The sequence below is a fragment of the Sciurus vulgaris genome, assembly GCF_902686455.1.
Source record: "Sciurus vulgaris genome assembly, chromosome: 7".
NCBI lineage: Eukaryota > Metazoa > Chordata > Mammalia > Rodentia > Sciuridae > Sciurus > Sciurus vulgaris.
In genome coordinates this window covers 130579039-130593179 of record NC_136467.1, presented here as the reverse complement: position 1 = coordinate 130593179, position 14141 = coordinate 130579039, and the positions used below count along the sequence as shown (strand labels likewise).

The 14141-nt window shown below is 44.2% G+C and overlaps 1 long non-coding RNA gene and 1 pseudogene across 2 annotated transcripts in view; both read left to right on the top strand.

Moving 5' to 3' along the window:
- Nucleotides 1-14141, top strand: part of LOC306665629 — a 70953-nt gene that overhangs the window by 24393 nt on the left and 32419 nt on the right. Inside the window, exon 3 of the long non-coding RNA XR_013765095.1 lies at nucleotides 11959-12077. This is a non-coding gene — a long non-coding RNA (uncharacterized lncRNA). The remainder of the gene's footprint in view (nucleotides 1-11958; nucleotides 12078-14141) is intronic.
- LOC306666989 (putative RNA-binding protein 19) lies at nucleotides 6934-11868 on the top strand (annotated as a pseudogene). The gene is made up of 6 exons: nucleotides 6934-7004; nucleotides 7736-7887; nucleotides 8778-8848; nucleotides 9699-9904; nucleotides 11350-11483; nucleotides 11843-11868. The product of its transcript is annotated as a putative RNA-binding protein 19 (transcript).

The window sequence follows — 14141 nt, the reverse complement described above, 5'->3', positions numbered from 1 at the left end:
CATTTGCACAAGGAACTGGCTTCTGCACTGATGTCTCCTATCCAAGATTGTGCAATGCCTGGGAATGAATGAACAAAATACACTTAAAATACATGACATTTATTATTATATTTAATGTGGTATTTTTAAGTTTGATGTTTATTTGGTTGCTACTGACCTTTGAGTATATTTTACAGCTTCTATGAGTATAGTAGCCAGTTTATGGATGTTTAAAAAGAATGTTTTCATAGAGGAACAAAGACTTGGGTCTTTCTACTATGTTGTTTTGCTGAAACCACTGAAGATCTTTTCTTTTTAATTCTGTATTATTCCCTTTTATAAATATACCACAGTTTGTACATATACCTTTAATGGAAATTTGATTGATTCCAACTCTTGACAGTTATGAATAGCACTGTTATAATTTTTAATCTTTGCCCAGGTTGTTGTGTGAACATAAGTTTTTCAATCCATTTTGGTAACTATCCAGGAATGATTACTGGGTTATATGGTGATAGCATTCGTTTTGTATATACTTGCCAATCCTCCAGACTACACCATTTTGCATTTTACCAGTGATGAAGTAAATTCCTTTTGATCCACATCCTCACCAGGATTTGTTGTTGTCAATGTTTTGTATTCTTGTCATCCTAGTAGGTATGTACTATATGGTCATTTAAATTGTCCTTCCATAATGGCATGTTATTGAACATCTCTTGATATGCTTAGTTCCATCTGTGCAGCTTTGGTGATGCATATGTCCAGATCCTTAGAACATTTTTATTGTTGAGTTTTAAGACTGATTGGTATGTTTTGGATATCAGACCTTCATATTATATGTTCTACATATATTTCACTCTTCCAGCACTATTTGTTGAAAGGTCTGCTTTTGCTCCTTTGCATTGCCCTTGGTCTTTGACAAAACTCATTTGCTGTATGTATGTAAGATGGCAAAGAGAGGGAGAATTCCCACAATTGTGGAGGCTGACAAGTACATTCATAGTCCCTGGTGGACCTGTGGTCACTAATATCCTGCCTGGACTGAGTCATTACAGGGTTCATTGACTTTAAGCTGAGCATGGTAATAACAAAAGGTACCCTAAGAGGCTCCTGTATTCACACATACATTTTTTCACCTCTATTTGTGGAATAGCACTCACTTTATCCTTAGTATCATATTGATCACCCCTACCAGCATAGTAACTTCCTTTTTGTCTTTTGATTGAGAGCCATGAGAAACCTAAAGACACTGAAAGGCACTCTTAACTTCCATTTCATTAGAATCACTGCTTTGTGTTCTGGTGAAAGCAGTCCTCCTTTACGAATAGGTCTTGTAGGTCAGCAAAGCACAAGAACAATAGTGAGGGGAAGCAATATTTTGCTAGTGGATAGCCAGGAGGTAATAGGAATTGGGACCCTCTATCATTTGCTATTATGAAATTCCTGGAATCATAAATTTTGACTATGGAGTGCTGATTCAGAGAAAATACAGCCTCATGTGGAATACCACACCCCAAAAATGCAAGGTATAGCCATCTGGCTGCCAGTTTAGCTGAAGCCTTCATAACACCATTACATATTTGTTAAACCAGATGCACTAGGATGATTGGGAACATGATAATAACAAAGAATATTAATGATCATGAGCCCACTGCTGCACTTTATTTGAATGACTTCCTGGATTGAAAGCAATGCAATTGGGAAATAACCAATCATAGAGGTTAAAGTCAATTTCTAGCTCATAAGTGTAGTTTTGGAAACCAACTTGTTTTTCTTCAGACATTTCTATTTCTGCCCATATTTTACTTTATTATACATTCCCATATGCTTTTTTAAGAATGCATTTGGAGATATAATACTTTGGCTAAAAAAAAGCACATAAGTCCCAATTCTAACAAAAAGTAATATTTTATTTAAGACAAATCATTCAGAATACAATGAAACATACAATTATTTATATTGTGCTGAAATGTACAAGTTTGTCAAAAGGGGAAAATGATCATTTAGTCTTGAGGCCAGAATGTTAAACACCAAGGTGTTCAGTTCATTACACTGGATGGTGATTTTATTGCATACATCACCATGTTTCTTCAAGTAATAGTTCAATTCTCAAGTAGCAATGTCTTTGGCACAGCTGGGCAGCTTCTGTGGCAATTTACTTAACATTTAAAAATAGGTAGTGTCTTGTTTGTAATGCTTAGAAGCCTGAGTTATATTCAGAATCCTCTTTTACTGAAAGAGATGTATACATCTATTCACTTAAACAGATGCATGTGTCCTGAACACAGCTTCTGATTTCAAAGTTATTTCCTTCACTTATTTATAAAAATTCTGAACACATTCCCTGATGCTACCCTGGCATCAGTTATAAAAACTAAAAATAAAAAAGAAATATCTCCCAGATGGCCACTGACTCTGAACAGATTCACCACAGAAAGAAGGCACATAATGCTGGTAACTGTGCACATAATTCAGTGAATCTTGTACAGCATACTACCTATCAGAAAATTAATTGGAATTAATAGTTTTTAAAAATCCCCATGAGGACTACCACCATTAAAATGTGAGCTGTGATTATTTTTAATAACAAAAATCTAAATTAGTATTTCAATGGTAAAAATAATTCAGAATTTCTCCAGATTCCTTTTGTCTTTGTGCAGTGTCTATATTTCAACTGCAACTACTACAAAGTATAGAAGCTGAACTGTGTAGGTTTATGTTTGTGCTAGAAATGGCCTGATGGATCAGACACAGGGTTCACTTTAATGTAATCTAAACTTTCGTTATTCTAGCTACATGATGAAAATATAGCTGATAAACATGATTTAAGTAAATAATGAAGATTTTGCAGCAAAGACATAAATAATGAACATTTATTTTTTGTTTTTATATCAACATAAAGCTTATGGCAAAGGAAATTTTGCTGTTCTTTTATACATTACAGATTGATGTATGATGTGTAACTCCATTCAAAAATGTGACCTGCCTTATAAAAAGCTAAAAAATTTAAATCAGAATGATAAAAAAATAGTTCTATACATTCTATACACAGATGTTTTAAATCCTATAAAATGTATATTCTTCATAATTGGAAGGAAATTTAGTTATGGTTTTTCTTCAATCAGGAGAAAAAGGGAAATTATTTAATCCTTTTTGTCTGAATAAAAAGTGGGCTGCTCAGGTAATCAGAAAGGCAAACCCTGACTTTGTTGTGTATTAACGGGAAGAATATAAGGCAGCATAAAAATCATTTTAAGTGTTAGTCTTTAAAAGACACAGAGAGGCTATTTATATGAACATTTATACTACTGCCCCTAAATAAGAACTTAGATTATTATGTAAAATTCAACCATGGTTTGGCTAAAATGAATATTACAATGTATCATACTGCAAGTAGTCATTACCTCTGGAAATTCTTTCCTTTTTGATAAAATTAATTATAGCATCATTACATTATTTAAAAGGGATACATTTTATGTGTCTGACAAAATTCAGGTGACTCGGAGGAACCAGTTATTCTTTTCATTTATAAAAATATTGTAAAATTATTTCACTCTATTATTTTTATATCTTAAATTTTATTAAAATATCATTGAGCCATTTAATATATAACTCACACTCAAAGTGCTGTATTTGATAAATTAGTATATTTTGCATTTCATGGGCTTCACTCACCCCTCTCATTTCTCTAAAATTTTCTTATAATTTTTACAATTATGGTTGTGAAAAGGTCTTCAGAGTGTTACACATAATGAGAGCTAACATATATTGAGCAATATTCCTGCCAGAGACTGTGCTAACAATGTAAAGTGATATTTCATAGTGATTATTTGCATTTTCCTGAAATAGAGTGACACAGATCCCCTTTTCATGTATCCATTGGACATGTTTATGTCTTCTTTTGGCAAATGTCTGTTCAGCTCCTTATCCCATTTTTAAGTCAGGTATTTGTTTTTCTACTACTGAGTTGTAATCTAGAGGGTGCTATCTCATTGTTACCCCCAAATTTCATTGCTAGTGACAATTTGAGGAGCATTATCGCCCTGTTTCCTTCTATGGGTTTTACAGTTTGGGCTCTTACATTTAGGAAGACTTTTATCCATTTCAAGTAGATTTTTATGTATATATGACATATAGGTCCAATTTCTTCTTTTGAATGTAGATATCCAGGTTTTCCCAACATCTTTGATGGAATAGACAACCCCTCTTTCTGTTGTATTCTGGCTGAATATTAGTTGGGATTATGTGTTTTGGTTTGATTCTGGGGTATTTATTCTGTTCTACTTGTCTATGTGTCTTAGGTTGGTGATAGTACTATATAATATTTTTAGACTATTATAATCAATAGTGTAATTTTTAAATCAGGAAGTATAGTGCATCCATCTTGTTTTTCTTTCTCAGAATGTTTTGGTCATTCAGGGTCTTAAGTGGTTTCATAAACATTTTAGGATCTTTTGTTCTATATCTGTGAAAATTTTCACTGATATATTTATACATATTACATTGCATCTATGTATTGCTTGGGGTGGGATGAATATTTCAACAATGAACTGCTTAGATCAGAAGAATAGAGGTTTATAATGTTTTAATACACAATGCTATAAAATACAGTAGGTTAGATATAAAATATGCCGTAGAAACAAAGCAATATGCACACATATTTGGAGACACTCCTGCATGTTTTGCCATGTAGCACAGGTTTGGAATACAGTTTTCAGTTGTATCTGTATTTCCTGTTTTCCCTTACTCATATTTAAAGAGAAAGATTTTGCTTTAAAACCAAGGGGTTTTCTGTTCCTTGGCAACCCTTTTTCCTAATATAAATTGTTAAACTCATTAATTAATTGTGCTGAGCCATTGAATCACAAATATTAGTTAACTTATTAAGTTCTGCCAGATATACTGCTATATTAGCAGGACTGACAAGCATTTATAAAGAATTCCCGAGAAGATAATCAGGTACTCTAAGCTATATTGGACACTAAGATTTTGGAATTATTTCAGATAATAAAGGTTTTTTTTTAACTTTGGAATAGTTTAGACAGTTTTTTGCAAAGATAGGGCAAAAATTCACTAACCACAACTGTGTTCTCTATTTTAAAACAATTTATGCTATCTATGACACTTTGGTCCCACAAATAAATCAGTATTGACACAGTAGAAACTTCATTAAGATTTCTTAGTTCTAATAAATATCTTTGATGTTCAGTATCCTATTCAGGATTACCAGTTTGGTATGGCTTTAGTCTATTTCTTAATGCTATAACAGGACATCTGAGACTGAGTGATTTATAAAGAAAAGTGATATTTAGCTCACAGTCCTGGAGGCTGACAGTTTTAAGAACAGGTGACAATAACTGCTCAGCTTCAAAGATACCACAGTGAAAGGGGAATCAAGAAAAAGCCAGGGAAGTCAAAATTACTTTAAAACAACTCACTCCATGGTTAAAACTTCAGTGCTAGAAGAGAAAACAACCCTTTCATGAAGCTCTATCCCATGATCATTACGGTCCACCTTCCCCAGTACCACCACATGCTGGAATTACATTTTGATGGGGACAATCTCCAAACATGTCAACACATTTATATTGTATCTCCTTATGTATCTCTTTTTGTCAATAGATCCTCAGACTTTTTTTCTTGTTTTGAAGACTGAATATTTTAGAAATACTGGTCAGGAATTGCAGAGAATGGTCTCCTTGTCTGCACGTTTTCTGCACCTAGATTGGGATTATGACTTTTGAGACCACAAACTTAAATGTTGTTTTCACTGTAGCATGTTGAGGGTACATGCTATGACTGCTGAGTTTTAATTGCTGTTGTTACCTTAGTCATGTGCCTGGAGTAGTGTTGTGTTTGAGTCCCACACTGGAAACTTAATATGCATTCCTTTGTTCTCTATGGTAACTCGTTTAGAAGTGTGTAGCTATGCTGAGGTCACAATTAAGTAATAAAATATTTACTATTGTGAAGCAAATAATATGTCTATTATCTTACATTATCACCACATTTTTGTTCGTGTTTGTGTAACAAGATACAAACTATAATGTGTTAATTTAGCAGGAATTACAAACCACGTACAGTTTTATTGCCTACAGTCCTCATGTTGCATGTCTTCAGAGGACTGAGACCTCCTGAACCACGCAGTGCCAAATAAATATTTCTCCTCCTTGATTTCTTTCTTGTCAGGTCTTTGATCATAGCAATGGAAATACAACTAAACAAACACCCACACACATATTACACAATAAGTTTATATAGGATAATAATGCAAAAATAATGATCATAATAATGAAAAATTTTACTGGCAATAACATGAACAATTTACAAAGAAAATACATGAATCAAATACAAAAAAGTGCTCAATATTATTATTATTCTGTGCAAAAATGCAAATTAAATCTACAATAAATATCACTTGTCAAGGTCATGGAGAAGCTAGCGTTCTCAAATACTAGTAGTGTGAATGAAAAGGGATACAATCATGTTTTCATACATATTACAAAGAAATCTATATCATTTAGCTGAGATATTTCCCTATAAGAAAAAGAAATCAAAGCTTATGTGTATGCGAAGATTTGTACAGGAATATTCACAGCAATTTTATTTGTGATTATAATAAAAAAGCTAGAATCTATCCAAATATCCCAAAGTGAATATATATAACAGATTGTCAATCAATAACAATAGAAAAGCAAATCTCCATTTCTAGGAAGGTGTGTATCCATGATTCTCAGAAGGGAATGATCCGCTTCCATGGGACACCTGGTGATGTCCAGAGGAACGCTTGGTTGTCACCTCTGAAGGGGCTGCTGCTGGCATCTAGTGGCAGGACCCGGTGTGCTGCCAGGATGCCCTGCTGCACACAGGACAGCCCCCACAACAAAGAATCATCAAGCCCAAAATGTCACCAGTGCCTGGGTTAACTCCTCGGGGCACATTAAATGGGGGAACATGAGGTGTCACTATGAAGAACGCAGAGACAGGGAAGAACCCAGGGTGCTGTGGCAAGTGGAAGAAGCCAGGTGTGAACAGCAGGTGGATGCAATCCCCAGAGGACACCTGACCACATTGTGGTGCAGGTGCTGGCTGTCCCCACCAGGCACCAGGAATGAGGCCAGGCTTCTGGAGCGAATCTGATAATCAGGAAATTGCAGAGCAGTGTAAAAACCCCTACTTTGCTGGACTTCTTCCATTTGTTTGGACTGCTTTTTTAGTTTCCTCTGGTGGCTGGCTCACCAGGCTACTCAAGGGCAGGGGACTTTGAGCACCCAGTGCCCAGATTAAAACTGGTTTCACTTCTTTTATTTTGCAGACGGAGCCAGGAATGGGAGAGCTTGCCCCGGAATTAGGAGTGTTTGTTTTCTGATTTGCACTTTTTAGCATTTTCCATGATTTCACACCCTGCCTGTTCACATATTTTTTTGAAATATGTGTTAAGTCATACACACACCAGAGAAGAGAATGGTTAAGAAACACGGGGGATCTCCCTTACAATGTGAAGTGTCATGGACAGATATCTATGCTGTAGAGTGAAGTGAGAAAAGCTAGATTGACCCCAAGTATAAAAAAAAAAAAACTCAAAAAAGGTCAGAAACGATGCCTTAAAATAGCAGTGATGATGTTGCTATTCTATAGTTGTTGACACATTTCTTCTCTGATCTCTATTTTCCAATTCTTCTATTTTACAATGGAGGAAAGATAAGAATAACTGAAAGCAGAACCATAATCTGCCCTATTATCTTTTCTGATTCAGTACTTTGCCCCTCCTCTCTTATTGGGCCCACTTTTCTTGTTGGACTGATGAGGGACCAAACTTCTCCTTGCAGAAGAATGTCATGGAATTCCTGGCATCCTTGAAGCCAGTGGCCATTTGGATAATGAGGAACATGCATGGGAACAAGACAGGTGAGGTCTGGGAGCTGGGTCTAGTCAGGGAGGCTGGCACAGGGTGGGGCATGTCTCCTCTCCTGGTGGTGGTCCTCACTCTACCCTGGTCAGGACACGACTCTGATGGCCTCCTTCTGCCTCTGGCCGCTGGTGGAGAGTATCAGAATCCTTCACTGTTTCTCCCTTGCCAGCCTTCGCTCTTCTGGCAGGTTCCCCCATCTGTTTAGATTAGAGGCCAGCAGTTCTGGTTTGCTGGGCTGAGTTCATGCTGGCAGAAGATGTTGGCATAGACAGACCAGGTGCTGCTCTGAGGCTCCAAGGGTAGAGGCCCCATTGAGGTGAGCTGTGGAGGCCTCCCATGATCAGGAAAGACCCCCCCCCCACCTGCTGGTGCTGTGTGAGTCACAGCCTCTGTTGCTTCCCAGGAGTTGGTGCTGGAGGGCAGCGGCTTTACCTCTGAGCATGCGTGGTGCTGCCCCCAGGTGGCGCTCTGGGCAGTGAGCCTCCAACCCTGGCCTTGGAGCCTGGATCTGGCTGCCCAGATGCAGGGGGCATGGTGGAGGGAAGTTGGCCTGGGAGGGTGGTCACAGAGTCCAGTCCCCCCCAGTGACTAGGCTTGGGATCAAGGGGCCAGTATGAGCATTTCTCCTTTGCAGAACATGGTCAGGGAAGGGCTGAGGCCAGATGGAGTCAGAAAGGCCCTTGTTTCTGACAATTGGCTTCTGGCGCCTTCGCCAAGCAAGCCAGGCTGGTGCAGAGGGCTCCTCAAAAGGGAGTTTGGTCTAGTGGGGAGGGAGGGGGTTGTGCTTTGGAGGCTTCCAGCCTCTGCCCTGAGCTGTGTGCAGCAGCCCTAGTGACTCCCAGCATCTGCAGGGCCTGCTGTTAACCTTTGTCCTGGTCCCCCTCAGGGTACATCTTTGTGGATTTCAGCAGCAAAGAGGAAGTGAAGAAAGCCCTGAAGTGCGACAGGGCGTACATGGTAAGGGGGCGTTGGCAGAGCCCCTTGGGCTTCTCGTCCCTTCATGGGCTCCTTCATGTACAGTCTGTGCTGAGCTCTTCCTCCCACCTGACACTGTAGGGCTCTGAGGGTACAGCAGCAAACAGAGGGACTGTGGAGAGGCAGGCAGCACTGGAGCCCATGAGCAGGCACATGGCCCTGGGCAGTACTGGGCGTCATGGCAGTGATGAGGGCTGGGGTTGGAGGAAGGGAGGTCTCCAGTGGGCCAACTGTTGGGCCTCCTGGAGTGAGGAGCAGGCTCTGGCCTCTGGGCAGGGTTGGTGGAGGTGCATGCAAGGGCACCTTCCCCGAGCTGGGACGTGGCCCTCCACCCTCTCTGGCATGGATGGCGATTGGACCCAGCCATGGACTCCTGGGGATGCATTGTGTCAGGGTAGATGGGGGTCCCCAGGAGTCCTGCTGGCAGGTCAGTGGAAGGTATCTATCAAGCTCTTGCAGTGCGGAGTGGAGGCAGGCCATCCCTGTGGCCTCCTTATGCATGCAGGGTGGTTTTTGCAACCTGCTCACCAGCAGGTGATTGTTCAGGGTCAGGCTGTCACGTGAGACCTTTCACAAGGCAGAGCCACCAGCAGTGCCAGAGTGGGCTCAGAGTCAGAGGACATGTCACTTGGCCTACGACAGCAGGCTCCAAGGGCTGAGGCCATACTGGCAGGCTGGGCTAGGTCCCAGGGGCTCAGGCTGCTGCCCCTCTACAGAGCCTGCTGCCGGGCCCATCACTTCCAGCTGGAGCATCTGGCAGCCTGCAGCCAGGAACTGGGTCCCCAGCCAGGTGTGTCAAGTCCCAGGCTCCCTGGACCCTCTCCTCCTACAGGTGGACTGCTACATCAAGGTGTTCAGGGAGAAGCACGTGCCCACAGCCAAGGGGACCCTGCAGAACAGTGTGCAGCCCTGGCAAGGCTGGACGCTTAGGGAAGAATGAAGAGGAGGAGGACCTGGCTGACTCCGGGAGGCTCTTTCTGTGCAATCTGCCCTACACCAGCACCAAGGAGGACCTGGAGGTGCTCTTCTCCCCCTACGGTAGGTCTCTGCTCCTGACCGTGCATGTAGGCCCTTGCTGTGCCTGGCTCCCACTTGGCTGGGTCGGCCCAGTCTGCCTCCCACTCGCTCTTGACTGGGCCAGTGGCTTCAGCTGGTTTCCTCATCTGAAAAAGGGCTCTCTGTCCTCACTGCAGATCTACTGGCACTTCTGCTTTCTGAACTGACTTTGGATTCCTTTTTTTTTTAAATGGCACTGGGGATTGAACCCAGGTTTGCTCTGCCCCAAAGCTACATCCCCAGTTTTTTTTTATTTTTTTAAATTGAGACTATCTTGGTAAGTCCCGAGGCTGGCCCTGATCCTCCTGCTCAGCCTCCCAAGTTGCTGGGACCACAGGCATAACCAGCATGCCCTGCAGAACTTGATTCCTTACGCTCACCATCCAAATGCAGAGCAGGAGTGATGGAGGCCATTTTCTGAATTCCTTGGCTTCTGGTGTTGGAATCCAGCAGCCGCCCAGCCCTCCCCCACCCACCATGCTCCTGCCTGGGAATGCTTTCTTTCTCAGTCTTGCCAAGCAAACAAAGCTTCCAAGAAGAGACAACAGCCAGGGCCATCTTTGGTTTTGCTGCTGTTACTTCTTGGGCTGGGAACTTGCAGGCCTGTAGTTGAGCATTGGTCACAGGGCCATTTGTCAAGGGGAGGAAGGTGGGCTCGCAGTGCAGGTGGATCTGTGCTCTGGAGATGCTGCTGGCGCTCTTGTCTCCCAGGAGGCTGGCCTGGGTGTGAGGATCAGCGAGGCTGTGTGAGTGTGGCTCGGGCCAAGGACGGCTCAGAGGTCCCAAGTGGAACCTGCTTGCAGGCCAGGTGATGGGACCTGAAGGTCTGTCCACACTGTCCTGCTCCCAGGTCCTCACATGGGCTAGGTGCCCTGGACCACATGGCAGCACTGGGTGGATGGGAGGAGCTTGATCCTTAGACTGCAGGTATCCATTTGGGATGTGGCCACACCTGGTGTTCAGAGTGGAACCACTGCAGACAGTGTCCTCTGAGAGGGACGGCGTCATGAACACTTATGTGGCACTAACTGCAGCAGGCCCTGGGTAGTGACTGCACACTAACTCTTGGATCCTCAAGGCCACTGTGTGTGGGTGAACTGTTGTGCCATTCACAGGTGAGAGGAAGAGGCTGTGTGGGTGAGGCCACTGCCCAGGACAGGCTGTGCTCAGCAGGCCGTGGAAGCCAGGTGCAGCCTGACACCTTCCTCCTTGCTTCTCTTAGAGTCAGTGCGAGGGGACTGGGAAATGACACCCTTGACCTGGAGGTGAGCCTCATGGCTGGCAGTACCATCCTTCCCTTGGGCTGAGTGGACATGCCAGTGCACAGCAGTTGTGCTTGTTGTCTGGGCCGACCCTTAGTGCCCGGCACTTTCCTTCAAGCTTGGGCCCAGCTCAAACCCAGACAACTGACGCTCTCCTGTCCTCAGGTCCCCTGTCAGAGCTGCACTACCCAATCAACAGCCTGACCAAGAAATCCCCAAGGGCTTTGCCTTCGTCACATTCATGTTCCCAGAGCACGCAGGTGAAGGCCTACGTGGCAGTGGTATAGTCAGGTGTCCAGGTGAGGTTGCTCATGAGCCCGCCAGGGTCGCAGAGCCTGGTGATGGAGGAGGGATGGCCCTGTGGAATGCAGGGAGCTCTGCTTCTTCAGGGTCACCTTGCGATGTGCCCAGGCCACCTCCCCTCCAGTGCACCTTCATTCACAGTGTATAGGACCTTGTGGGCTCCAGGCCAGACCTGGCCCACCCACGGCCGCTCATGTTCTCTCCTGTGCAGGGCCTGGGGTGCAGTGTGAGGGGCTATGGGGATGTCACAGAGGGGCACCTTTCCCTTGGCATGGCCGTGTCGGGTACCCCAGTGCCAGCTGGACTGAGAGTAACCATGTGTCTGCTCTGTCTGCTGTCCCTTGTCCTCCTGCAGGTCTGGCCCTGGGTCCAACTATTTAGGACAGGAGGCCCCACTAGACAGGAGGCCCCACTGGAGTGCAGGGCTGGAGGGTGGGAGGGCAGCTTGCCCACTTCCTCCCTGTCCCACAGGGCAGGATGCTGCATGTGCTGCCATCCACCATCAGGTAGGAAGCCAGTGAGGATGCTGACACCCCCGGCTCTTCCTACAAGAAGAGGAAGGTGTCCAAGGACAAAGCCAGCAGCTCCAGGTCCTCGCCAGCCCCACCCAGGCTCTGCCACCCTCTCCACCTTTCCAGGCCGCCTGGTTCCTTTTGCTCTATTGCTTGAGGTTCATCCTCACCTCTGAGCCCGCTTCCTCACTGTAGAGGGAAAAGCAGTGCTGAGCTCACTTATGCTCTGTGGTCGTGTCTGCTGAGTGGATGGTTGCCACCTGCTGGGCCCTGCACAGGCTGGCTGCTGACACTGCCAGAGGTTGGATCTGTCAGCCCTTCTGCCTGTGGGTGGGGAGCCCACCCAGGACAGGCAAGCTGGCGGGAGGGCTAGGAAGGTGGGGAGGCTTATGACAGGCTATGTGTCTGCACGAGAGTGCCTGTGGGTCCCAGCGTGGTCTGTCCTGCCGTGCCTCTGCCCTCAGCTCCCACAACTGGAACACACTGTTTGTTGCTCCTTGTTGAGCAACAAGGTCCGATGTATCTCCATAGGGCCCACCCAAAGGAGAATATGGGGCCGAGCAGGATGATGAGTGTCAGCAGCTAAACAATCACACCAGCGTCCAGAGGTCTGTCAGCACATGTGGCAAAGCAGAAACTCATTTATTGAGGAAGTTACACAGCTTTTATGTAGGGTGGGGGCTAGGTGGGAGCCAATTAGCTTTAAAGTTAGCAAGGCATGGGGGATTCACAAAGGGGAGAGTTCCATAGGACTATATGGCAAGCACAAGCTGATCATGTTTGCGGAACTGCTGCTAACCAATCCCTGACAGTAGGGGATGGAGATAAGCAGACCAACCAGGGAGTTACACATAACTGGTTGCTGAGTAAGAACATACTTTCCAGGTTCCAGGGGAGGGCGGCAGTACAAGCAAGTCTGAGTAAACTTTTGGTGAGTCAGGCAGTGCCACGTATGAGGAGGGGGTCGCCATGAGGGTGCAGTTGCCATTATAGGGTTTGTCCCCCCCCTGGAGCCAGTTGGAAGGTGGAGCTTCTGTCTTAGGTTGTCTCCTCTTTTAGAGATTTTCCCCATCTTTGAATACTCCACAGCATTTCAACAGCTCTGGGGGGCGCTCATCATGAGCCTGTCTTAGGTTGTCCCAGCAAATCTGGGATCTTACCTGTCATTGGCTCAAGGGGTCTCCAGGGTCAACCTTGCATCATCATCATATGCCTCCTCATAACTAGTGGCTAGCCGTTGGTATTGTACTTGGACATTCATTAATTGCACGGCCTCCAAACATTTCTGTATGAACTGTATGACCTTATTGAAAATGCAGGGGCCAAAGATAAGTGCCATAAGGAAAAGGAAAAGGGGACCAAGCAGGGGAAGTATAAGGGAGTCAGCCATGTAAGCACGTCCAGAAGAAGCTAGATTGAAGCTCTGTATGCTGTTTTTCCAGATTTTCTTGCAGTTGTTTGACCTTGTCATGGACAATTTCGGACCAATTGGCATAAAATCAGCATTCCTCCTGAAGAAACAAGCAAAGTCCTCCTTTCCTGGCATTAGTAAATCTAATCCTCTTCCATGTTGTAGGACCACTGCTGCAAGGGAATCTAATTGTGCCTGTAGGTCTAAGATTGTACTAGCCACTGATTGCATGTCCATCTATTAATTGTTGTGAAAGTTTATTATATAGAGTAAGAGAGGTGCTTAGGCTGGAAACTCTGCTCCGACTCAGTGGCTACTCCTATCCCAAGAAACAAGGGGAGGGCTTGAATAGCTCTTCTGGGTCGAGGATTGAAGTGTTTTCCATCGGTGGTATGGGTAAAGATTGATTGTTGGGGAGGATATTGAGGTCTGGAAATAAGAGTGGCAAGTGCACATAGCCCCGTCCAGTTACTGGGAGAACATTAGAGACAAGGCCTCCACAGAAAAGATTGTTCCATTTGGGGTGCATATAGGCTTTCTGAGTGCACAATGGGTGATGTTCTGTGCACACACCAAGAGGTTAAGGGTTCCCATATTTTCAGATGTATTAGAGTGAGATGCGGGAAGGTAACAGTTTCACCTGAGAGTTTATTAAGGAAAGGAAGAAATACCTGTGGGTTGGGGGGGGAAGATATGGCAATCAGATGTAAAGTCTGCGGATTCATTTTACC